This window comes from Manis javanica, chromosome 15, assembly GCF_040802235.1.
Source record: "Manis javanica isolate MJ-LG chromosome 15, MJ_LKY, whole genome shotgun sequence".
Lineage (NCBI taxonomy): Eukaryota > Metazoa > Chordata > Mammalia > Pholidota > Manidae > Manis > Manis javanica.
The window spans coordinates 7,558,696-7,586,097 of NC_133170.1; the positions used below are offsets into that span (position 1 = coordinate 7,558,696).

General features: G+C 43.0%; 1 long non-coding RNA gene across 1 annotated transcript in view; it reads left to right on the forward strand.

The window, feature by feature from the left end:
• The window catches only part of LOC118972739 (uncharacterized), a 198,587-nt gene that overhangs the window by 80,590 nt on the left and 90,595 nt on the right, over positions 1-27,402 (forward strand). The window lies entirely within an intron of this gene.

Here is a 27,402-nt window from a genome sequence, read left to right on the forward strand (position 1 = left end):
GGGAGATTTAAGAAGCATTGGTGTCTTAGGTAAAGGTTAGTGGTTCATTCATATGAAAAAATATGCTGTGCCTTCCACAATCGTGTGCAAAATCAGATCAGGCCACCTCTTCTTCAGGTCAGCCAAAGCATGTGGCCTCATTTCTAAAGGCCAACTGAGATGGGTGTTCGAAAAGAAAATTTATTATCTCTCTCGGCATTACTTCCCAAAGAACAAGAGACGTGTGGAAAGTAAAGATAGAAGGTCAGCATGTATCAGAAAGGAGCAAATCGTAATTTAAGCAGGTAGCTTTCCACTGCTTGGTGAGACAACAGATGATTCCGCGTGTATTTTAAGATGTGTCATATACCTAGAGTAAAGAGGGGTTGATCATTGTACTATAAAAAGGTAAAAAGACTTGAGCCCTAGTCTTAGAAGTAAATAATATTTATTTTCCCCAGAAAAGTGCTGGGTGTGTAGGTCTTCAAAGAAACGTTAGTGAACTGTTTCAGACACATTAATGGTCTGTGGAAATTGACATAAAAAAGAGTAGGCCTTGTGTTGTGGAAGCAAAGAAATGGGAGGCTCCCGAAGATAAAACAGTAGAGGGAGAGCAGAGCCGCGTTGAAATGGGTGAAGAAAAACAGGTGTTGAGTACAAAAAGATCACTTCTGGGCAAAGACACCGAGGGGAGCCTGATAGGAGTGAGGGCTTGGCGAGTTTGCCCATCAGCAGTTTGGGCTCACGCACAGGCCTAGATGCACGCCGAGTGCAAATTTTGTCAGGCTACAGCTAGGACAGGGAGGGGGCCAACATTCAGAAGGTGCAGTTTTCACCAAAACGTGTTCCTCTGAAAGGAAAAGGGTTGTGACAAGTGGACAGCTGAGACCTTAGCCAACCCTCGTGGCCTCTCTATACACCAGCAATGGTGGTCAGCATCTGACTGTAAGGACAAAACACAGGGTGATAAGTAACAACCTTCTAGAGAGCAGAGAAGAGTTCCCTTTTATGGCTTTTCTGTCAGCCAAGGGCATTCTCCTGGGTGAATCAGGGAGGGCATGGAGACCTGGGCTGGGGGCTGGCACTGGCCCACCGACTTACCCTCAGGCTTCTGAGAGGTGTGGGGGTGTCTCTGGGGTCAGGCTGTCTGGTCCGGATGCAGCTCCGTCACCCACACTGCCTCTGACTTAGCGAGTTGCCTGACCTTTCTGAGCCTGTTTCCTCACACGCAAAATGGGACTAGTAACAGCATCTCTGTCATAGTGTTGTTAGGATGATTAGACCAGATAACGCCCAGGGCCAGGTATGAAGGGGGCTCTGAACCAGGCTGCTGTAGTACTGTCACCTTTATCCTGTGCCCGCCGTGTGCCCTGCTCTGCGGTACAATGGTTCTGCTTTGTTTATCTCACTGAAGCCTCATAACAACATATACAAGTTGCTTTTAATATTTACATTTTTTCTTAACCTGTGATAAAATTGAGCTTGGGGAAAATAACTTGTCAACAGTTACCATTTGGATCGAGGTCTTTCTTGATTCACGTCTGTTAACTGTGCTGCGTAGCTCAACATATGTAGGAGCAGACACAGAGCCATGCTGGGAAGTGATACCTGAGTGCAGAGGCCACGGGCTGGGTCATAACAGAGTGACCCACTGTGCCACTCGGCACCAAGACCCTTGTACTGGTGCCACAGCAAGACCCAGACCCCCTGGTGTGGCTGACGGTAAGAACTCATACTTCTCTGATCCTTCGATGTGCTACACATTGTGAAAGCTGGTTTTCCACTTCATACCAACAGGATCTGGGGTTAGTTCCTATTATCTGCATTTTCCTAGTTGTAGAGAACTAGGAAGTGGGGCTGGCAGGTGGCAAAACCAGGACTAGAGAGGACACGTGTCTGGTCTCAGGGCCTGACGCCCTCCCTGGACTGTCTTGCTGTGCCGCGGGAGGCTGGGCAGGCTAATGGACTTCTGTCCGCATTTCCGGCCTTACCTCCCACCGCTCTTTGGATGTAGTTGTTCCCAGCGCATCCCTGTCCTTACTGCCAGGAAATGGACTCTGTGCTTTCTGATTGCTGTGGTGTTCCAGCCCTGTCACCATGTCCAGTCTTCTCCCCCATAATTTCTTTCTGCATACAGTGGTCTGCTCCTTTTTCTTGAATGCCCTCCCCAGTTTGGTTGCAATTCATCTGCAAGCCCTTCACCCTTATTATAGATCTTACTCAGCAATTATCATCTGCTGTTTTGTATTCCTGGTTAGCCTTTCATGTCTTGTGCCTTTTCTTTTCAAGTTGATTATTACCCTTGAGGTCCATGTCTTCTTATTTTTTAACCCCAGAAATCCTTGCTTTGCACATTGTCTAATTTAAAAAATGTCAGTTCACTCATTTCAGGAATAATATACTCATCAAGATTGAGAATTTTAAAACATGACAGAAAACAAATCTATTATAAAATGGTATCACAAATCATAGCTTATGGATCTTAGAATAAGAACTTTAGCATAATGATTAATACAGTGAAAAGAAAGTAAGTGAATACAGAACACTATAGTCAAGGAAAAAAAACTATAAATAAAAGAAAAAAAGGAAAAAAACAAATGAGCCTAATAGGGTCACACTGGAGTGTACCCATCAGTTTGGGAGACCAGTCGACAGTGTGCCCCAATCCTTGACTGTTTAACAGAATGCAGCTGCTAACATGACAGGAAAATTTGATAATAGTATTATTAAGTAGCATTTCATTTCTCTTATGTGTCTCTTTAATAGCCTTCACACTAAACACAATTTTTTTGTATATTGTGGTATAATTTGATAATCTGACTTCATTATATAAATGAGAGGAAGATGGAATTAGATTCTGAAATTCTTATTCTGTCTTCTTCCAATATTTGGTTACACAAAGAGCAAGTAATTCCTGTAGTTGTACAGGGTTTAAGCAGTTATCTAGTCTTAAATTTTTTATTTTAAGAACTTAATATTCATTCCCTGATGTTTTTATTAGCATGTTGTTTTGTGTTGTGTTTGTGTGTGTATGTTTTAAATATATATATCTGCTTTGCTAGACATTTAAACTGCTATTCAACCCATGTATGTACTAGCTGAACAAAAGGTTTTAGTAGGAACTATAGATTTTCATGATTACTTTTACTTTACTTTTCACTCCTTACTCCAAGCATTAGGAATATGTAGTCTCTGTTCCCGTTTCATATACTAAATAGATGGTATTTGTAAGGGAATCTGAGATCTCCTAATATCCCATGACTTTCCTGTTTTTGGAATATCATCTTATCATGTCTTCAGATATTTTTAGAGGACAGAGTATAGCTGTTTTGTATCATTGTTATATTACCTTTTAAGACAGCGAGTTTAAGAGCATCATTCTCAGAGATTTTGCCCCGTTTTGGATCACTTTTGTTTCCCTATGTGCTTCCTGCCTTATTTGTGCCCCAAATAATTCCATACCAAGTTGACTATTAAGAAGGGAATCATTATTATCCTGTGTACCGACTCTTTGAAATCTGTGCAATTTATTTTAATATGGAACAGCTGGAGAACAATCAGGGGGAACCTCTGTTGGCATCGAGAAGTAATTGAATCATCCTTGTGCTGATCCGGCTGTCCTCTGGTGCAGGGGTGCGGCTGCCACCCTCCAGCCCTGGCTCTCAGTGTAGGCTCCCTGCCTGCTTGCGCACATCTGACTTTATTCTGAGGGACAGGAAGGAAAGGACACGACAGCCTCTCTTCATGTCTAGGTATGGGTATTATTTTGTTGTAATTGTAGACAGTGGTAGAGAACGGTTTTGCAGGGCATGCGAGCCCAGAGCTAGAGTGGGATTTGTCACTAATATGGCTGGTGCAGCCCAGCTGCCTCACATAGGAAGGAATGTGGCTGTTTTCTACAGAAGGCATTTTGGAAAAGCTACCTTGGAACTTTGGGTAGGGGAAGATTCTCAGAAGATGGAGGTTTGAGCTGCATGTGGTGACTGGATCTGATAGGCAGGCTCCTGAAATCCACTTTCTGGGTTCATTTGCACAATCTCAGTTACTCAGGTACAGGACTTTCAGTGTTTTTGGGTTTATTAAATAAGAATAGTGGACTTACATGGAAACACTTAGACCTTTTTTTCAACTTATAACAGCCTTTGTGGGACCTTCCCACCCTTGTTGCCCAGCCACTGAGTCCAGGATAGTCCCCTTGCATGGTATGGTCCCCATCCTGCCCCAGGTCCTTTCAGGAGACCCTGCCGCATAACGGTTTCTTTCCCACTCACCTGGAAAGCAGTCTTAAAACACAAACAAGAGAAAGGTTGAATACAAAGAGTAAATATATCCATCCATCCATCCATCCATCCATCCTAATGAACGCCAGGCACGGTTCAAGGTCCAGACTATAAACCCATGAGGTTGGGGGTCTTATTCCCATCAGGAGAATCGGGTATGGCACAGGAGTAGACACGCAGCAGGTAGAGACGCAGTGTGTGGGCCACGGTCAACAGGAGGAAAAGAGGACACATTCAAGTTGGGATAATTAGAGAAGCATTCGTTCACAGGGGCGGTTTAGGGTGCTGCTTGGGGTGGTGTGGAACCTGTTGTGCCCGTTTCCTTGAGTCCCCCTTGTAGAGCCGCAGTCACCAGGCTCAGTCGCGAGATGTAAGAGCAAAACAGGTCTTTATTGCTTGTTCGAACTAGGGTCCCAGTGGCCCGTCAAAACACAGGACTCGGTCTGAGACCCCGAACAAAGTTCCCTTTTTGCTTTTATACTGTAGCAAAATACAGGTAGGGGCTTTCCAAGGCGTGTGTGTGTGTGGGGTTTTGTGACCTTAGCTGATTGGCTGAGGAGGGTCAGGGTCTTGTTGCACAGGTTGCTGGGCGTGGCTTGAGTGGGAAACTTCTTACTCAAGATGGAGGACACAGAAAAAAATGGAGGCAGGGGGTCATGTTAACCTTCCAGGGGTCCCACAGAACCCAGGCCATCAAGGGCTGAGTCACTGTCCTCACCCGTAGGCCTGAAGGGAATCAGGAGAAAAGTCCTGGAAAACAGAGGAGAGAAAATATAGAAATATTCCCCTGAGACTCGAAGGGTGACACGTGCAGCCTTGCAGGGACGGGTGCCGTAGAAATACACGTGGCCTGCCTTTCCTCCCTTCCCCCCACCTGGAGTCCCCGCCGGTCAGACTGGGAGGCAGAGGATGTGGGCACAAGTTATAGACCGTTATCGGTAGTATAGAATGGAGGAGGGTGGAGAAGAGATCTGGGTGAAAACGGGACGCTCAGCAAACACAGGCGAAACACCCTGTCCGCCAGAGCGCCCAGTCCACTGAGCGGGAGAATGCGGAGTGGCAGCCGGACAGCCTGGCTTGACGCGTGCTCCGGCCACGGTCTGCACAGTGTGCCACTGGGGGGCTCTGAGCGCAGGTGCCTCACAGACGGGGAGAGGTGGGAGGCACTGGAGGAGGCGTCCTGGACTTTGATTGATGAAGAATTTTCCTGGTGAGAAAACTAGCCATGGCAGCTCGGAGTTGGCCTGGCACTCTCAGGTACGCCTGTTGGATTCTCCCAGAGGAGGACGCCGCCCCAAATCACTCACGAAAGGCGTCTCTTGATGCAACAAGCAAGAGGAATTTATTCAGGAACCAGCTAGCTGGGGTCCAAGTGTTAGCCCGACGCAGCGGGTCTCAACAAGGACCCCGAGCAGTCAAAGCCGGAGGTTTTTATAGCATTTTCTAAAAAGACAGTATTGTTCTACAAGCACGTAACAGGGTGTTTTTTTCCAAGGACACATAAATCTTTGATTGGCGCCACATCCCGGGGGTTTCACGAGATAAGAACACCCTCAGCCATACAGTGTTTCAGCAAGATAAGCTTGGTATGTATGACTAACTGACCAAGGTTAGCTGTCTGAAGGCCGCAGCTGCCCACCACCTGGTGTTTATGATTAACTTGTTTTTCACCTCGTTTTTCAAGGCCTTTCTGAGTCACATATTCAGAAAATGACCTCTGAGCTTCTCAAGATGGCTGTGCTTAGGCTAACAGGCTAACCTGTTGTCTTCACTGAATGCTTAGATCCTACAGGCCCAGGTGTTCTGCTGCGCGTAAACGGCGTCACAGAACATCAGCATCAAACAGTGCCCATGGATCTGTGGTCAGACGGATCAAGTCACAAACAAAAGCACTGAAATCACGTCTGAACGTAGATAGAAGCTTGAGCATTGTCCTCGTCACAAAAATGGCCGAATGGTTCGTCATCCTGGGTAATACAAGGGACCACTCCTGCTTTACAAATTACAGATCGAGCTTTGCTTCATTTATTCCACCTCATTGATAAGACATTGCAAGACTCAATTGTAGACAGCAGTCAACCTGAGCAAAGCTCTTCCTTCCTACCCATATCCACCTAATTCGGGCTCTTTGACTGATGCATCTCAGAGTCCCCCGGGGTGTGTGCGATCCCTGTCTGCACTGAGTAATGAACTCAACCTGTTCCACTACAGGTGGGTTCCTGGCGGGGGCGTGGTTTAGCTGCGGAATATTAACACTGGCTAAAATTGAGAAAGGACAGTTCAGGTTAATGGGAGAGCCTGTAAAAATGCATGAAGTGGAGAGAATCTGATACGCGGGAAAAATTATAAGTGGTTCACAATGCTTGGTTCTATCTAAGTCTGTTAGAGGCTGTAAACACACCCTTATGTATATAACCAAAATAAACTTCACTCTGCTAATGTGAGTAAACAGGTGAGGAAAAGTCATAATATGCATACACATTGGAGAAATTCAAATTTCACATTTTGAAATAACCCCAAACTTACCTGTGTGCAAAATGAAAATAGCTTCTTTCTAGCTTTTCTGTTTGCAAAATTACAGTAAATTCATAGAACTATACTTTTCTATTTTTTTTGTGTGTGTGGGGTGGGGGTTAGGGTAGAAATGTGACGTGCTCTGTAGGTTTCATGCTTAGTTGACCTCCTGGGTAAGCCAGGGCTCTGTGGGCGTTGTGGCCACAGATGAGGCGAGTGGAGGCAGAGACAGGACTCTGAGTGGTCCTTTTTTTTTTTTTTTTTTTTTTTTTTTTTTTTTTTTTTGAGAGGGCATCTCTCATATTTATTGATCAAATGGTTGTTAACAACAATAAAATTCAGTATAGGGGGGTCAATGCTCAATGTACAATCATTAATCCATCTCAAGCCTAATTCTCGTCAGTCTCCAATCTTCTGAAGCATAACGAACAAGTTCTTACATGGTGAACGAATTCTTACAGAGTGAATAAATTCTTACATGGTGAACAGTACAAGGGCAGTCATCACAAAAACTTTCGGTTTTGATCATGCAATATGACCTATAAACCATCAGGTCAAATATGAATATTCATTTGATTTTTGTACTTGATTTATATGTTGATCCCACATTTCTCCTATTATTATTATTATTTTTATTTTTAATAAAATGCTGAAGTGGTAGGTAGATGCAAGATAAAGGTAGAAAACATAGTTTAGTGCTGTAAGAAGGCAAATGTAGATGATCAGATGATCAGGTGTGTGCCTATGGACTAAGTATTAATCCAGGCTAGACAAGGGCAGCAAGACATCCACGGATGCAGAAGATTTCTCTCAAAGCAGGGGGGGTGAGGTTCTGAGCCTCACCTCTGTTGATCCCCAAATTCTCACCTGATGGCCCCCCTGCGACTGTGCCTGTCTTAGGTTGTTCCTCCCTTGAGGAATCTTACCCGTCTCTGGCTAACCAGTCATCTTCCGGGGCCATACAGGGAAATGTAAAGTTGGTAAGTGAGAGAGAAGCCATATTGTTTGCAAAGGTTAGCTTTTTACTTCTTTGCAGATTTATGCCCTGTGGCTTCTATGCCCAGCACTTGTCTCGAGGTATCTTTACCACCTGGAGGAATTATGATACTCGGTAAATTCGATATGAGGCACGAATTCTATTTAAAGTTTGTAATTAGGAAGGAAGAAGAAAAGCTATAGATGTAGCATATGAAGGAAACTTGGGAGGATTGATTATTTCTTTGACATATCTTCTTGTGTAGTACCTTAAGTATGTATAGGTTTTAAACTACTAACTAATTTGCACACACATATTGACATAATAGGAATACGGTGACATAAACAAAGCAAATCTATAATCACCAGCCATCTCCAGTGAAGCCAAGAAAACCATTTAGGCACCCTAGGCATTTGTGAAAATTTATCTATGATATGATGGATATTTTCCAACTGTACTTGAACCATCAGACAAATTAAAGCAGCCCATTTCTGGGATCTGTTCACATCCCATATGTTCTTTTAACCATAGATAGTCTATAGTCATGAGATTTTGGGGTGCTACAACTTGCACCCCTCCCAACTCCTGGTTGAGTTCCAACAGTACAGATCCAGTCAAATTCGTTGTCTCACTGTATGCACATGCCAGCCTAGACATCTCCCTCCTCCTTCTCATGGCAAGTCCAGGAGATGGTGGGCTGGATGCAGCCACAACCGCAGCATCGTCCGGATCCCTGTGGAGGCTTTTTGATGATCATCCCCCGGCACGAGTCCTCCAGAGAGTGCTGATGCCGGAAGCTCCTCCTCATATCGTATCTTAGTTCATTTTCTGGGTATCCAAGCTAGGCCTTGATCTTCTGCGTAGAAACAAACAGACCCTTTGCCCACACTTTGACATGCCCTCTATACCACTGTGCAGAACTCATTGGAGGTCAGCACACAGTAACTGCTTTTTTTTTTTTTTTTTTTTAATTAAGAGAAAGGAATATTATCAGAAAAGAGTACCTCCATAGCTGATCATCTGACACCCTTTAAGTGATCAACATTAAGGATATTTAAAGCATGCGTTGATCTTTGATTTACCAATAGTTTTATCCTGTTAAGGAGTAATCCCCCTTTTCTTTCTTTCTTTCTTTTTTTTTTTTTTAAATTTTTAATCTACACTTACCTGAAGAATACTATGTTTACTATGCTCTCCCCTATATCAGGTCCCCCCTAACAACCACATTACGGTTACTGTCCATCAGCTTAGCAAAATGTTGTAGAGTCACTACTTGTCCTCTCTGTGTTGTGCAGCCCACCCTACCCTTTCTCCCTCCCCCCCATGCATGCTAATCTTAATACCCCCCTTCTTCTTGCCCCCGGTTATCCCTCCCTGCCCACCCATCCCCCCCAGTTCCTTTCCCTTTGGTACCTGTTAGTCCATTTTTGGGTTCTGTAATTCTGCTGCTGTTTTGTTCCTTCAGTTTTTCCTTTGTTCCTATACTCCTCAGATGAGTGAAATCATTTGGTATTTCTCTTTCTCCGCTTGGCTTATTTCACTGAGCATAATACTCTCCAGCTCCATCCATGTTGCTGCAAATGGTTGGATTTTTCCACTTCTTATGGCTGAGTAGTATTCCATTGTGTATATGTACCACATCTTCTTTATCCATTCATCTACAGATGGACATTTAGGTTGCTTCCAATTCTTGGCTATTGTAAATAGTGCTGCGATAAACATAGGAGTGCATCTGTCTTTCTCAAACTTGATTGCTGCGTTCTTAGGGTAAATTCCTAGGAGTGGAATTCCTGGGTCAAATGGTAGGTCTGTTTTGAGCATTTTGATGCACCTCCATACTGCTTTCCACAATGGTTGAACTAATTTACATTCCCACCAGCAGTGTAGGAGGGTTCCCCTTTCTCCACAGCCTCGCCAACATTTGTTGTTGTTTGTCTTTTGGATGGCAGCTATCCTTACTGGTGTGAGGTGATACCTCATTGTAGTTTTAATTTGCATTTCTCTGATAATTAGCGATGTGGAGCATCTTTTCATGTGTCTCTTGGCCATCTGTATTTCTTTTTTGGAGAACTGTCTGTTCAGTTCCTCTGCCCATTTTTTAATTGGGTTATTTGTTTTTTGTTTGTTGAGGCGTGTGAGCTCTTTATATATTCTGGACGTCAAGCCTTTATCAGATCTGTCATTTTCAAATATATTCTCCCATACTGTAGGGTTCCTTTTTGTTCTATTGATGGTGTCTTTCGCTGTACAGAAGCTTTTCAGCTTAATGTAGTCCCACTTGCTCATTTTTGCTGTTGTTTTCCTTGCCCGGGGAGATATGTTCAAGAAGAGATCACTCATGTTTATGTCTAAGAGGTTTTTGCCTATGTTTTTTTCCAAGAGTTTAATGGTTTCGTGACTTACATTCAGGTCTTTGATCCATTTTGAGTTTACCTTTGTATATGGGGTTAGACAATGGTCCAGTTTCATTCTCCTACATGTAGCTGTCCAGTTTTGCCAGCACCATCTGTTGAAGAGACTGTCATTTTGCCATTGTATGTCCATGGCTCCTTTATCAAATATTAATTGACCATATATGTTTGGGTTAATTTCTGGGGTCTCTAATCTGTTCCACTGGTCTGTGGCTCTGTTCTTGTGCCAGTACCAAATTGTCTTGATTACTATGGCTTTGTAGTAGAGCTTGAAGTTGGGGAGTGAGATCCCCCCTACTTTATTCTTCTTTTTCAGGATTGCTTTGGCTATTCGGGGTCTTTGGTGTTTCCATATGAATTTTTGAATTATTTGTTCCAATTCATTGAAGAATGTTGCTGGTAATTTGAGAGGGATTGCATCAAATTTGTATATTGCTTTCGGCAGGATGGCCATTTTGACGATATTAATTCTTCCTAGCCATGAGCATGGGATGAGTTTCCATTTATTAGTGTCCCCTTTAATTTCTCTTAAGAGTGACTTGTAGTTTTCAGAGTATAAGTCTTTCACTTCCTTGGTTAGGTTTATTCCTAGGTATTTTATTCTTTTTGATGCAATGGTGAATGGAATTGTTTTCCTGATTTCTCTTTCTATTGATTCGTTGTTAGTGTATAGGAAAGCTACAGATTTCTGTGTGTTGATTTTGTATCCTGCAACTTTGCTGTATTCCGATATCAGTTCTAGTAGTTTTGGAGTGGAGTCTTTAGGGTTTTTTATGTACAGTATCATATCATCTGCAAATAGTGACAGTTTAACTTCTTCTTTACCAATCTGGATTCCTTGTATTTCTTTGTTTTGTCTGATTGCCGTGGCTAGGACCTCCAGTACTATGTTAAATAACAGTGGGGAGAGTGGGCATCCCTGTCTGGTTCCCGATCTCAGTGGAAATGCTTTCAGCTTCTCGCTGTTCAGTATAATGCTGGCTGTGGGTTTATCATATATGGCCTTTATTATGTTGAGATACTTGCCCTCTATTCCCATTTTGCTGAGAGTTTTTATCATGAATGGATGTTGAATTTTGTCAAATGCTTTTTCAGCATCTATGGAGATGATCATGTGGTTTTTGTCTTTCTTTTTGTTGATGTGGTGGATGATGTTGATGGATTTTCGAATGTTGTACCATCCTTGCATCCCTGGGATGAACCCCACTTGGTCATGGTGTATGATCCTTTTGATATACTGTTGAATTCTGTTTGCTAATATTTTATTGAGTATTTTTGCATCTACGTTCATCAGGGATATTGGTCTGTAATTTTCTTTTTTGGTGGGGTCTTTGCCTGGTTTTGGTATTAGGGTGATGTTGGCTTCATAGAATGAGTTTGGGAGTATTCCCTCTTCTTCTATTTTGTGGAACACTTTAAGGAGAATGGGTATTATGTCTTCTCTGTGTGTCTGATAAAATTCCGAGGTAAATCCGTCCGGCCCCGGGGTTTTGTTCTTGGGTAGTTTTTTGATTACTGTTTCAATTTCTTTGCTTGTAATTGGTTTGTTTAACTTTTGTGTTTCTTCCTTGGTCAGTCTTGGGAGGTTGTATTTTTCTAGGAAGTTGTCCATTTCTTCTAGGTTTTCCAGCTTGTTGGCATATAGGTTTTCATAGTAGTCTTTAATAATTCTTTGTATTTCTGTGGAGTCTGTCGTGATTTTTCCATTCTCATTTCTGATTATGTTGATTTGTGTTGACTCTCTTTTTCTCTTAATAAGTTGGGCTAGAGGCTTATCTATTTTGTTTATTTTCTCAAAGAACCAGCTCTTGGTTTCGTTGATTTTTGCTATTGTTTTATTCTTCTCAATTTTGTTTATTTCTTCTCTGATCTTTATTATGTCCCTCCTTCTGCTGACTTTAGGCCTCATTTGTTCTTCTTTTTCCAGTTTTAATAATTGTGATGTTAGACTATTCATTTGGGATTGTTCTTCCTTCTTCAAGTGTGCCTGGATTGCTATATACTTTCCTCTTAAGACTGCTTTCGCTGCATCCCACAGAAGTTGGGGCTTAGTGTTGTTGTTGTCATTTGTTTCTATATATTCCTTGATCTCTATTTTGATTTGTTCATTGATCCATTGATTATTTAGTAGCATGTTGTTAAGCCTCCATGTGTTTGTGAGCCTTTTTGTTTTCTTTGTAGAATTTATTTCTACTTTCATACCTTTGTGGTCTGAAAAATTGGTTGGTAGAATTTCAATATTGTGGAATTTACTGAGGCTCTTTTTGTGAGCTAGTATGTGGTCTATTCTAGAGAATGTTCCATGTGCACTTGAGAAGAATGTATATCCTGTTGCTTTTGGATGTAAAGTTCTATAGATGTCTATTAGGTCCATCTGTTCTAGTGTGTTGTTCAGTGCCTGTGTGTCTTTACTTATTTTCTGCCCGGTGGATCTATCCTTTGGGGTGAGTGGTGTGTTGAAGTCTCCTACAATGAATGCATTGCAGTCTATTTCCCTCTTTAGTTCTGTTAGTATTTGCTTCACATATGCTGGTGCTCCTGTATTGGGTGCATATATATTTAGAATGGTTATATCCTCTTGTTGGACTAAGCCCTTTATCATTATGTAGTGGCCTTCTTTATCTCTTGTTACTTTCTTTGTTTTGAAGTCTATTTTGTCTGATATTAGTACTGCAACCCCTGCTTTCTTCTCACTGTTGTTTGCCTGAAATATGTTTTTCCATCCCTTGACTTTTAGTCTATGCTTATCTTTGGGTTTAAGGTGAGTTTCTTGTAAGCAGCATATAGATGGGTCTTGCTTTTTTATCCATTCTATTACTCTATGTCTTTTGATTGGTGCATTAAGTCCATTTACATTTAGGGTGACTATTGAAAGATATGTACTTATTGCCATTGCAGGCTTTAGATTCGTGGTTACCAAAGGTTCAAGGTTAGCTTCTTTAGTATCTTACTGCCTAACTTAGCTCGCTTATTGAGCTGTTATATACACTGTCTGGAGAGTCTTTTCTTCTCTCCCTTCTTATTCCTCCTCCTCCCTTCTTCATATGTTGTGTGTTTTGTTCTGTGCTCTTTTTAGGGGTGCTCCCATCTAGAGCAGTCCCTGTAGGATGCCCTGTAGAGGTGGTTTGTGGGAAGCAAATTCCCTCAGCTTTTGCTTGTCTGGGAATTGTTTGATCCCACCATCATATTTAAATGATAGTCGTGCTGGATACAGTATCCTTGGTTCAAGGCCCTTCTGTTTCATTGCATTAAGTATATCATGCCATTCTCTTCTGGCCTGTAGGGTTTCTGTTGAGAAGTCTGATGTTAGCCTGATTGGTTTTCCTTTATAGGTGACCTTTTTCTCTCTAGCTGCCTTTAAAACTCTTTCCTTGTCCTTGATCCTTGCCATTTTAATTATTATGTGTCTTGGTGTTGTCCTCCGTGGATCCTTTCTGTTGGGGGTTCTGTATAATTCCATGGTCTGTTCGATTATTTCCTCCCCCAGTTTGGGGAAGTTTTCAGCAATTATTTCTTCAAAGACCCTTTCTATCCCTTTTCCTCTTTCTTCCTCTTCTGGTATCCCTATAATACGAATGTTTTTCCTTTTGTATTGGTCACATATTTCTCTTAGTGTTGTTTCATTCCTGGAGATCCTTTTATCTCTCTCTATGTCAGCTTCTATACGTTCCTGTTCTCTGGCTTCTATTCCTTCAATGGCCTCTTGCATCTTATCCATTCTGCTTATAAATCCTTCCAGGGATTGTTTCACTTCTGTGATCTCTTTCCTGACATCTGTGATCTCCTTCCGGACTTCATCCCACTGCTCTTGCATTTTTCTCTGCATCTCATCCCACTGCTCTTGCATTTTTCTCTGCATCTCATCCCATTGCTCTTGCATTTTTTTCTGCATCTCTGTCAGCATGTTCATGATTTTTATTTTGAATTCTTTTTCAGGAGGACTAGTTAGGTCTGTCTCCTTCTCAGGTGTTGTCTCTGTGATCTTTGTCTGCCTGTAGTTTTGCCTTTTCATGGTGATAGAGATAGTCTGCAGAGCTGGTACAAGTGACCGCTGGAAGAGCTTCCCTTCTTGTTGGTTTGTAGCCTTTTCCTGGGAGAATAGCGACCTCTAGTGGCTTGTGCTGGGCAGCTGTGCGCAGACAGGGCTTCTGCTTCCTGCCCAGTTGCTTTGGGGTTTATCTCCACTGTTGCTGTGGGCTTGGCCTGGCTGGGGCTGTTCCTCCAAAATGGTGGAGCCCCGTTAGAGGGGGAGCAGCCAGGAGACTATTTATCTCCGTAAGGGGCCTCTGTGCTCCCTGCTGCCCAGGGGGTTAGAGTGCCCAGAGATCCCCAGATTCCCTGCTTCTGGTCTAAGTGACCTGTCCTGCCCCTTTAAGATTTCCAAAAAGCACTCTCCAAACCAAAACAACAACAGCAACAATGAGAGAGGGAACAGAAAGGAAAAAAAAAAGAAAAAACACGCGATTTTTTTTTTTTTCCTCAGGTGCCGGTCCCAGGCACCCGCGCACTGGTCCTGCTGCCCTGTCTCCCTAGCACCAGGGTCCCTGTCCTTTCAAGGCTTCCAAAAAGCACCCACCCACCGGTCCCGCAGGGAAGGAACGCTCAATATTCTTTGTCCTCAGGCACTGGTCCCACGCACCCGCTCACCAGTCCTGCCGCCCTGCCTCCCTAGCACCGGGGTCCCTGTCCCTTCAAGGCTTCCAAAAAGCACTTGGCAAAAAGAGAGAAAAAAAAGGGGAAAAACGCGCGATTTCTTCCGTCCTCAGGTGCTGGTCTCAGGCACCCACCCACCGGTCCCACAGGGAAAAATGCGGGATATTCTTTGTCCTCAGGTGCCGGTCCCAGGCACCCGCTCACCAGTCCCGCCGCCCTGCCTCCCTAGCACCGGGGTCCCTGTCCCTTTTAGGCTTCCAAAAAGCACTCGCAGAAAAGAGAAAAAAAAAAGGGGAAAAACGCGCGATTTCCTCTGTCCTCAAGTGCCGGTCTCAGGCACCCGCCCACCGGTCCCGCAGGGAAAAACGGGGGATATTCTTTGTCCTCAGGCGCCGGTCCCAGCCACCCGCTCACCAGTCCCGCCACCGTGCCTCCCTAGCACTGGGGTCCCCGTCCCTTCAAGGCTTCCAAAAAGCGCTTGCCAAAAAGAGAAAAAAAAAAAAAGGGGAAAAACGCGCGACCTCCTCCGTCCTCAGGCACCGGTCTCAGGCACCCGCCCCCAGGTCTCGCAGGGAGAAACGCGGGATATTCTTTGTCCTCCGGCGCTGTTCCCAGGCACCTCCTCACCGGTCCCGCCACCCTGCCTCCCTAGCAACGGGGGCCCGTCCCTCTAAGGCTTCCAAAAAGCGCTCGCCAAAAAAAAAAAACTGCTCCGGTTTCTCTCCACCCGCCGGGAGCCGGGGGGAGGGGCGCTCGGGTCCCGCCGGGCTGGGGCTTGTATCTTACCCCCTTCACAAGGCGCTGGGTTCTTGCAGGTGTGGATGTGGTCTGGATGTTGTCCTGTGTCCTGTGGTCTCTATTTTAGGAAGATTTTTCTTTGTTATATTTTCATAGCTCTATGTGTTTTTGGGAGGAGATTTCCACTGCTCTACTCACGCCGCCATCTTGGCTCCCTATGAGAGTGGTCCTTTTAACCCCTGGAAGTCTTGAGCCTGGAAGTTTCTTTGTTCTTTGAAGACACCAGGGAGTCACTATCTCAAACCTTAAAAGACTCGAAAAATCCATATTTTTGAGCAGAGGTGTGTATATGTAGACGCTGATAGTTGGTAACTTTTTGGGTGGCTTCCTTGCCAAATCTTCATAAATAAAAATAACATTTAAATAATATTAAAACTCATTGATTTTTAAAATAATTGTTAAAACTCATAGATTTTACTTTATGCCAGTTGTCCTGGTGGTTTTTAAGGTCCGGCTGAGCTTTCAGAACCCTGCACCCCCTAATTTCAGATGCAGGAAGCGCCTTTCCGCTGTCACCGGTGAGGTTCACGGTCATGACGGCCTGGAGGCTCAGACAGGGGCTGGGATGGGGCTGTGGAGGCTCCTCCGCAGGGGCTGAGTTCAAGGACAGCCCCTGAGCCTCTGGGTGGGCAGGGCTGCTCTGTGGCCGCTGTTTCCTTCCTAGTCCGGAGGCTCCCGGCACCGGGCGCTGTTCCCGTCCGCCCCCCAGATTCGCATGCCTGTCGAGGGGCTGCACTCCAGGCACCACACTGTGTCATCTCGATTGCGCACTGTAATTTCAGCCCCAAATTGTAATATGACTGCAAAGGAAACTGTAGTGTCTTAATAAGCCTCCTTCTTTTTAAAGGGTTTTTGTTATTGGACTTGCAGACGATACTTAACTCTGTGTGGCCAGCCCATGCTCTGCTTAAAATTCATCATTTTCAAACTGCTTTTGCTTTTGTAATGGCTGTGAAGACCCATGAATAGAAAGTGATAAACCCTCCTAACTTAAAGCTTCAAAGAAAGTTTCATTGTCACGGCTCCCTAAATCTCCAAGGCTTGGACGTGTGGTTTAGGAGTCGGTTCACTGTAATCCCAGTTCTGTATTTACTGTGCAAATCACAGATTGGTGTTTCAGATGCTAAGCCTGGGCCCCCAGTAGTGGGCCTTTCTTCTTTTTCTTCCTTTTGCTTTGATCCTGCAGTGCTATAGCACACGCTCAATAAATTATGCAAAGAATTTCTCCAGATACAGAGCTTCTGTGACTTCATGCGTTATGGTTTTCTTGCTGCATTTTGACATTTTGTGAAAATTGAATTGCGTGAGATGATGCTCTCAGCCCGATCAGGCCAGAGCATCAGTGTTACACCCCTGCCATAGTGGTACCTCCTGGAGGTTGTGGAGAACGGCCCTGGCTGTCCTGTCACCAAGGGGTCTTCCCATCTTTAAAGTGATCTCTGTATTGTAGGTATTGAACGACTTGGCTTCCTAATTTTTCCTGAACTGTGGTTAAGAAGGTTTTTATTACGTGCCATTGATACTCAGTGATTATTCCAGCCATGGTTTAGGATTGGCATGCCCAGTACTTACCCAGGGATGGGGTTTTTAGGAGTTAGAGGATAAAAGGTACAGAGTATTAGCAATTGTTATAAAGCCTGTGGTAGGTGTGGTAAGAGAGGGAAGGTGGTTCTAAAAACCCTTGCAGAGAAACACAGTTGGCCTCCATCTCTGTCTGAATGTTCGTCTTGGCCAAATGCTCTAATCCCACCTAAGCTGAAGATCTAGAATAGATGGAAGAGGCTATAAAAATCTAGGAGGCACTTCTTTGGTGTTTTTTTTTTTATTTATGATTGGCAAGATGGTGGAATCCTCGTTATTAACAGAGTAAATACTGTAGTTAAATATCTCCTGTGTCTCTGAGAGTGGTTTTTGAATCATAGCAAAAATAGCAAAAATGTCTATTGAACAGGCAGAGATGAGGGCAAAAATTGGGCAATTTCAGCAGACAGGCTGCTTCTCCCCTCCCAGGCCTCCCTCCTATATTCTACCCACCACTAGGCTCCCCACCATCTCCCCAGCTCGTGGGTGGGGTGGTGTCCCTGAGACGGCACTGTGTTGCCTGGAACAGGTGAACCAGAACACAGTGTGTGGTTTTCTCATCTTTTTGGGCCAGTACTTGGAAACTCAGTGAGGCCATGGAATCCTAGTCTAGGGAGCAGCTCTATGTGCGGAGGCTTGATTCTCACAAGAAAATAAGCAGCCTTAATGGAATTTGTTGCTTTCTGCCAGATAGCCTGTTATTCAGATTCATATTCCCTCCCTTGAAATATCACCTTCATGTTTGTATATCTGCATGTGTTTTTGAATTTTGAATTAAAATTTTTGATTTTGAATTTTGAATTTGGTTTAAAAAATTAGGACCATGTACATTATTACCCACCCAGTCGCTTCCAGTGTATTCTGATGATTTTGAAATGTCACACATGGGAAATGGAAAATCTTTTTACATAATAGGCTACTGTGAAATAGATAAAAGGAAGTTCATTTTTAAAATGACCGAAATTTAATAGTGTAACATCTTGCCTTCACAGGGCATGCATGTCTTAAACAACAGTCCCATTTTGGTGACTCAGCCAGCTGATTGATTGCCTGGAAATTATGTGCTCTGGCTGTTCACAAGGTATTTCAGGATCCCCTTTGTCCTACTGCCTTTTAAAACACTCTATATTTTTGGATTTATTGTTCAACATGCAGTTAGAGTCACTGTGATGTCAGGCTGTCTGAGTGATAATAAACTCGGTATCATTTTCACAGTGAAACTTTAAAAAAATTTTGGAGTAGGAGTTTTGGAATAGTTTTCCTATTGAGTTTTCATTCGTCTTGAATTTTTAACTTTTCGTTGAATACACCTTGCACATCTATTTCCTTAGTCTTTTGATTTGAGCATCACAGAATAGATACATAGTCATGGGGGTGATATGCTTGCTTCTCTCCCCTGCAGCACGCTGTAAACGTTCCAAAATAAGCTTTTGATCTCATCAATTAACTTATATTATCAGGTCTAACCAAGTACATAAAAATAATAATAGAGCAGCAGAAGGTCTTCTGTACAGTGACAAATTGTATCATTGGGTTTTAAGCCTTGGGATTCCTATCAACACTGTTGGTCATGCTTAACAATGGCATTTGGCAACTATCAGTGGCTTACTGTGTGCCAGGGCTGGTTGGCATTTTCCATGTGTTACCTCATTGATTCTTGCCATCACCATATTAGGTAATTACTGTCATTATGCTATTTTCTTGATACGGAAATGGAGGTAAGGAGAATTAAGCACTGTGCCCAAGGTCATTTAATCAGTGGCAGAGACTTAATTTGAATTTTAGAGCCAGCATTCTTAACCTCTGCATCAGCTTCTTGTGCAAGATAATTATCTGGGAAAAACTGGTACTACAAAGAATTTAATTGCATCTTTTAGCTCTGAAATCACCAGATTGTTCAAGTGAGACTGCCATATACTCTCAACGTAGAAAGTAATGTAAAGAATGAATAAAAACCTAGATTTCTCCCTGAATTCCACATTCTCCATTCTTTCATTCATATGGTAGTTCCTGTCTCTACCCTACAGCTTTTCCTTAGTTTCCTTACCATCCTTGGTTTTTCTTTGGTTTTGTTGAACTCTAATTACTTTTCTTTCGTTTTTCTTTACATTTGATTTACTAATGTGCATTCAAAGAGCAGTGAGTAGTTTCATTAGAAATGTAGCTGAGTTAGTAAGAAACAAATAGCTATTCTCCATGGTTTTATACTTTGTATTTATTTTTTTGGAATAGGTAATACATGCACGTGGCATTTAGAATTCAAATTCTAAATGTGCAAAAAAGCTGTAAGTGGTAATTGAGCCCCTCCCTTGCTCTCTGTCGCCAACGACCACTTCCCTCCCCACTTCCCTCCCTAGAGGTCGCCCCTCAGACCCTGCTACCGAATATAGTGGGAAGTTTCTAGAAAGGAGGAATTCACTACTTTATGAAATATTCTTGTTCCTCTTGGGTCGTTAGTTTTTTGGTTGCTTTTAAACTATTGTCTTCTACTTGTTTTCACATTCTTACATGCCTCATATACGGCACCCAGCACAATAATGTTTATTTTGAGCGGTTTAATTCATTGTCAGTGACCTTCACTGTTTTGTAGTATAAGTGCCCATCATTACTTATCATAAATCGCTTGAAAGCTGAGGAGGCAACTTGCCTAACTGAAGTGCATTTATTAGTCTATTAGGTTATAAAAATAACTGCTTTCTTGGGAAGAATTATAAACCTCTAACATCATAAAAAATAGAGAAATGTGTAAAATTGCTAAATGATGGTGACTTACTGCTTTCTAATTATAAGTGCTTCTTGATATGTATGAGACCAATCTTAGAGCATCTGAAGCACTGAAACTAAAGAATGCAACTGCTAGCTTAATTTTAAGTCTTAGAGATTATTAAATGTATTTGGTATTTATTTTGTATGTGGCAAAACTTAAGCAGGATGCAGTAGGATACAAAACAAGAGTTATTTTTACTAAAACTAAGCCATTCTAGGCAAGGTCAGCAGGCTTGATTCAATTTTGACCCGGCATTTTTCAAACTACTCGAGGATAGTTCTCTAGGCCTGGGAGGGGGATGTTGAAACTTTCTATCCTTTCCGCCCAGGAGTTTAAACTTTTAAACTCTCGGTTTATGGACCTACTAAATTTTTTACAAACTCCACATGCCCTCACACATTTTTAAGTTGGTATCTTACATTTTTAATCAAGTTAAGAGTTTATAAGAATAGGTCATTCCCCATATGCTGTAAATGTTTATGATTCAAAACAAAACTGTTTTACCTTTCATTTAAATATACCCAACAGACTCTAAATACTGGAGCAATTTGTTTCCCATCAACATTCCTTCAAAAAATACATGAATAAGAAGGATTTCCAGTGAGGACAAAATGGAGAATTTGGAGAAACCTCTCCACAAAAATAATATAAAACTGTATACAACATGGTAAAAAACGGGGCTTTGCAAGCTGCATGAGTGCAGAGAGAAACTGAGGAGCGTTTATAACTGAACTACTTCGAGCGCCTCTGGTCGTAACATCAGGATACTTGCAGCCTTCTTGCCTGGCACTGCCCCAGCCACCCTTTCCAGTTGTAGTTTGGCCACCTGACCAGAGCAGCGATGGGTGCAAAACCTAGTAAGTAAGTAACTGATTAACTAACAGCTTTGCTGCTAGAGGGGGCAAACAATTTGGCATGGGGAGCAAAAGCACTGTTTTGTCAATTAAAACTTACAAAGTCAGTGGAAACTTTGACAGTCTAATGTCATGTTCCTGTTTGAGATAATCTGTAGATGAGCCAGGAAACTGAGAGATTCTGCAAGTAAAAGTGTCATCGGGTGAGGGGAGATAAGTTCTGCACTCATGCTTGGTGGACTGGAAAATAACACACGAGCAAACAGTAAAGGCAAGACGGACCCAGGATTTGGCTGTGGCTTTGAATGTGCCCCTAAACTGCACCCAGAGTGACCCTCCAAAGATGTAAGGTGTATAGTTCAAGGGGGTTAGGCAATGCCTTCCTAAGTCATTAGCTACCTTTTAAGGTATGCAGACCCAGAAGCAACTGCTAGGAAACAAAGGCAAAAATAAAGATAAGAATAAACAAATTGAGCAGAGACATCAGAGGCTGCATATGGCAGGGTAGACAGATTCCAAAGTCGAAGCCCTGGCAAATTAAAATATAATCATAGCAACAAAAAAAAACCATCAGAAAAATAAAATAGAGATTGTGGTTTCTGCAGTATATCATAAAAAATGTCTAGTTTTCAACCAAGGTTTACGAGACATGCATGCAAAAAAACCACAAAACAAAAAAATCGGTAAAATGTGATTTAGGAAAAAAAATAAGGAAATGACTATGAGAAAACCCAAGTGTCGGGTTTATGAGACAAAAACTTCAAAGCAGCACTAACAAATATGTTCTAAGAATTAAAGGAAACTATGTTCTAAGAATTAAAATAAAATATGACAATAACTTAATAAATAAGGAGTATCATTAGAGAAGCAGAAGCTCTAAAAAGATCAAAATGGAAATTCTAGAGTTAAAAAAAATCAGTAACTGAAATGAAATACTCCCTAGATGATCTTCAATAGCAGATCTGAGATGGTACAAGAAAGAGTCAGTGAACTTGAAGACAGATCATTAGGAATTGTTCCATCCAAGGATCAGCAGAAAAAAACATTGAAGAAAATGACTGGAGCCTGAAATCTATAAAAAACTGTCCTGTATATCAATCTGTGTTTCACGGGAATTTCAGGAGAGGAGAGGTTCACCTGCCTTTTATGAAGTGGTGGAAACAGCTATTGGGAAAGAGAGATTATGATACACAGGCTGCCAGCCTTCTCAGGCACACTAAGGGAACAGCATGTTCCCTTCATGTGTGGCCTGGGGGCAAGGCTTCCGTTAAGAGAACCAGCTCTGGGGGCTTCTTCTCTGTTGAGGGTTTGAACCAGGTGCATATGGTGCCCGGCATCTGCCAACCTGAGTTCTCTGTTCTTGTTCCCACTGGGTGTGGATACTCACAGGAGCCTGTTAGTAAACAGGAGGAAATGAAGTTGGAAAGAAAGGAATTGTTACTGTGGCTGAGCACACATTTTGGGTTAAATTTCATCTTGAGGGGTTAACTTATTTGGGTATGTTTAGATAAAAGTAGTTTCTTGCATAGAACAATAGTTTTTGTGTGTGCATATTCTTTAGATTATTTACTGATATAAACAATATGACATTACAAAAAATGAAAATAGAGTAAAAAAAGTCATGCATACTCCCATTATCATCCTAAGAAAGATTCTGATTTTTCTGTTAAAGTTATTTTCATATAGTGTATTTCCTTTTTCCCCCCATGATCTTAAATTAAAAAAAATTTTTTAGAATAATTTAGACTTACGGGAAAGTTGCAGCTATAGTACAGTGTTCCCATATACCTTTCAACCACCTTCCCCCGATGTTTTTTTCTCCTAGCTTTATTAAAGTAAATTGACAACTAAAAATTGTGCTTATATAAAGTGTACAATGTGATCATTTGATATCTGCAGACACTGTGAAAGGATTCCCACAATCAAGCTAACTAACACATCCATCGCCTCACATAATTATGCAGATTTTTTTTTTGTGGTGAGAACACGTCTATCTGTCTCAGCAAATTTCAAGTATACAGTACAGTATTGTTAACTATAGTCACCACACTGTATACTACATCCCCAGGACTCATCCATCTGGTAACCAGAAGTTTGTACCTTTTGACCAATATCTCCCTACCCCCAAGTCCCATTCTACTCAGTTCCTGTGAGCTCCATGTCCGTGGATTCCGCACATAAATGAGATCGAACAGTATTTGTCTTTCTGCACAACACGATACTGTGAGTGGGTTTTCTTCAGTTGTAAAATGACTGGTCTGAATGTGATATTCATTTTAGAATTCTCTCCCATGTAGTTTCTTTTTCTTTCTTTTTCCAGGGAAGGCTGTTATACATTTAAGAGTGGTAGAGCCTCATGAAAAGATGATCTGAGCAGAGCCATCAGGTACAGGGCAGCTTTGTAAAGTGGCTTGGGGAGCATCTTGCCAAGGGCATGCAAAAGCTCATTTTCCTTTCATGTCCTGAGGACCCCACACCCCTGAGTATTTCCACGTGTGCTCCAACTACTCCATTAGCCTTGTCATTAGAGCCATGTTAGGAATATACTCTGACTTGCAGTTTATAGCTTGAGTTAAAAAAAAATTCACTGAATTCTAGCTCAATGCATTTAATTTTTTGGCATTAGAACTCAATGGGACAATGCAGAAAGAACACTTCAGAAGGTTTCAGAGAATAGGAAAGCAAATTTTGAACTGAAAAGCAGAAACCTGTTTGCTTTGAATGTTCCTTTATTTCTGCCTTCCAAATTATCACATCAAGCTAACTCCTGTGCAAATGCTTTCCCTTCTTACCTTGTAAAATATTTAACTTTCGTATTTCCTACCCTGAAAGTGGTCTTCGAAAGGTTCAGGTGGGTTTTACCAAGGACAGTTGAGGTCCAGGTTGATGACAGACATTGCGTATCACTGCCACTTATTTCTCAGACGTGTGTTTCTCAAGTAGGCGTGTGGTTCCAATAGCTGCAGAGACAGCAGCCCGCAGCCTCGCTGGCATGAGCCGGAGCACGAGCTGCCAAGGGACTTACAAGGGACCCGCTGTGTCCTCACAGGACTAAAGACTTTCTGCAGGACCCCGGCAAGGTGGTGCGGGCTGCCCTGGAGTAGCTGAGGCTGGAAGCCAGTCGGCAGTGTGGCAGCTGCCCTAGTAAAGGACATTTTTCAGTAGGATCAGCGGGAAGAGAAATCGACTATAAACTCTGCTTTTCTGAGGAAGGCCAAGCATGTCTGTTCACAGCAGACCAGAGAAGAACCTGTCTTACGTAGTGCGAAGTTGTCCAGAAAATCTTTTGGGCTGATCCTATTTTAATGTTTGTCCTTCTCTTAGCAAAGTATTCATACTTCTTCAAGATACTTGCCTCATGCTGTAAGATTCTGTCTTTCTGTGCATAATTTTCTTCACATGTATTTTCAGAGTGTGAGGCATTTGAATAGCAGGTTTCTCTTTTCATTGTGTTTTCTCTATGCTAGAAACTTGTTTGTCAAGTCAGCATCAGTAACATTGCGTTAAGCTATTAAAATAATTTTTTTTTAAAAAAGATGGAGACATAAAGACATACTTTGATTTTAAAGAAAACTTCTTAAAGCAGACAGAGAGCTGGAAGAATGTCATCCAGTCATGATTAGCTCCATTACCAGGTGGGAGTTGGGTTCTGAAAAAATAGCAGAGAATGACAGGCCCAGCCAAGGGGGGGCTCCCTGATGGCTTTTCCATGTTTTGCCTCTTTCTTTTGGACATAATGGGACACTTTCCGCCCTCAGAACTTTTGTTTCTGATACTATATTTTAAAAGGATTTTGAAAGGTGGTAGCTGTACGTGACCACATTCTCTGTTTTTTCTCAACTCTCTTTAATGTGGAAATATTTTTTCTTTCTCCTTTTCTCTTTTCCACTTTCTTTCCAGCATTTAAAAAATATGCAAGTATTGTTCTGAACATTTTACATGGAATATGTTATTTAATGTTCACACAGCCCTCTGAGGCCATTATTATTACTGTTGTTATTATTACATCCCCCATTTTACAGAGGAATACAGAAATAGGCTCTGCAAATTTAAATAAGCCAAGATGACTCAGGTCAAAAGGATTCAGATTCATTTGAATCCAGCAATATGGCTCCATAGGCTGGGTTTTTTAAGCTGCTCTAAAAAAAATGGTATCGCTCAACTCTGAAACTTTTCTTTGAATTTGAAACATTTTTTGTTATACTGTGTAAAAACAAACAAAAACAATGCTTTCCTCTCTCCCTCTTTTTGCTGTTCTACACTGGTTCAGTATCCATCCTTAATGATATTTTCTCCTCCTAGGAAGAACTTGTCTGGTAACATGTACACTTTTATTCCCATCTTTATGATAGAAATAAAAGAGTTCACATTGCTCAGAAGGAAGCTAACATTTTGCTTTGACTTTGAGATACAGATTTAAGATACTGATTTGACTTGCAAAGTTTCCAATCATCTTGGATCTGTCTTTTCTATACTGCATCTCAAAAAAAAAACAAAAACAAGGTTTAAGAGAATATATTCTAGATTTGTGTGTGGACTCGTGTGTGTGTGTATGTGTGTGTGTGTGTGTTTTCCCTAAGGAAAGCATCTTTTCTTTGGAATTTATTGAATGAGTGAAAGTTTTTCAGTGGACCTGCTATTCGGGGTCCTGGAAAATTCTAATATCCCTGACTGTGCATTAGGTCCTATATCTAAATGCTTTTGGAGTAGGAGGCCGTATTCTGGCATTCATGAGCTTTAGGGGGTCTCTCGAATTGGCTGCAGACATCTGTCTGTTTCACAGCTCCAGAGGGTCCCAGAAATTTCGTTAGCAGTTCAGCTTTGGATGATCTCTGAAGTTACTTCCAGTCAAAGTATTTATTTTATGATCATCACTGATTATGATTCATAGTTTCTTTTTTCGTATTTCGTAAGGATTTACACAGTAAATAAGGTGTATTAAGTTGGTTGGGAGCTTCCTTGCACGTTTCCTCCTCTTTGCTGTGTTCATTCCTTCACTCATTCATTAAATTCACTCTGTGCCAAAGCAAAACCATGTCCCCCTCAAACTGAGAGATCTCCCCTTTATAAAGTCCTTAGGGTTTTCTGTAGCTCTCCAAGGTAACTTCATCAGTCTTTGCGAATCAAGTCTGTGTGTGCTGTCTCATTGGATTAGAGTTGCAGAGGGTCAGGGTCCCTCCGTCTTGATAAAATCACTCTTGAAGGACTGTATCTCTGTGTCCCCTTATGGTGCCTAGCATCTGATACTCGTTTTCTATCTTTTGTCAACAAGTAAATCACCATGGGGTGAGAAGGTAGGAAAGAGCAGAAATGCACCATGGGCCCTGCCTCAGGGGGCTTTCTGACGGGCAGAGGAAAGGGGGGTGCCAAACCTGCAGTGCTCCGTGCAACGATGTGGGAGGTGGAGGGAGGGGGCAGGGCGGCTGGCGCAGGGGTAGGGACCCCCCCAGTGGAGAGCGGGTATGGGGAAGGGAACTGTTTGGCAAGGGCTGCCGGAGAGCAGGGTCAGCAGGCGAGGTGGTGCTGAGGCCAGCACAGGGGCGCCACGCTGGGCAGGGCGACCCCTGCCTCTCTCCTGGGCACCAGAGCCAGGGGCTGCACCTGCCGTCAGGGCCGGCGAGCTGGGCTCATGGGCAGGCCAGGGAGCTGCTGGAAGTCTGCGGCAGGGAAAAGGGTTTTGGAAAGGAGAAAGGGCAGCCCTGGGGGCCAGAGCAGGACCCTGAATGGCAGCCGGGGAGCGCAGGATGCCCCCCGATGAGAGCAGAGCAAGGCGAGGCACGTGCGGGAGCCAGAGGGTGACGCGCTGGAAGGGAAGCCGGGTGGCAGCTGGGCAGGCTGTTCTTGACGGAGGCGGAGTGCCCGCGAGCTAGACATCATCTGGGTGTCCCGTGGGCCGTCGCCAGGAACGGGGAGACGGGGACGGCAGGGCGGGAAGCCACACCGAGGGAGGGACATCACATGCTGTCGCGGGAGGGGGTCCTCAGCGCTGGGTGCCCGCGTGTGGGGTTCCTCCTGCCGAGTGGCTCCAAGACCAAGGCCTCCCGGCAGAAGCCCCCGCCACCTGCTCTGTGTCTCTTTGGGGTCATTTAGGCGCCTGCCCAGGAATTGCCCCCCGCCTGTCCCCCAGCCTGTCTGTCTCCTGGGACCCAGGGTGGCCCCCAGATGAACCGCTTCATCCTCTCAAGGGCAGGAATGCCAACACCTCAAGGCCACGGCTCCCCAGCTGCGTGCTTCCCACAAGTGATCAAGTCTCCTTTCCTGCCAGCAGTCTGTTCCTTGCGCTCATCACCGCTCCTTCCCCCACATCACCGACCATACATAAGGCCCGATCTGTGGGCTCGCTTCCCTTAGTCTTTCTTCAAAAATTTGTAAAAACAAATTGAAAAACAAAACAACTAGAATAACAACCAAAAAACCACCAATTTAAAAAGAAAAAAAAAAGTTTGGGGGTGGCCTTAGTAGCGAAACCGTAGCAGTTTGCCAAAAATTCCCTGTCATCAATAGCGTCAACAATGAAATCGTGGGAAGTAGGTGTCTCTGATTCTACTCGTTCATTTTGATCAGAAATAATTATTGCTAAGGATGAGCG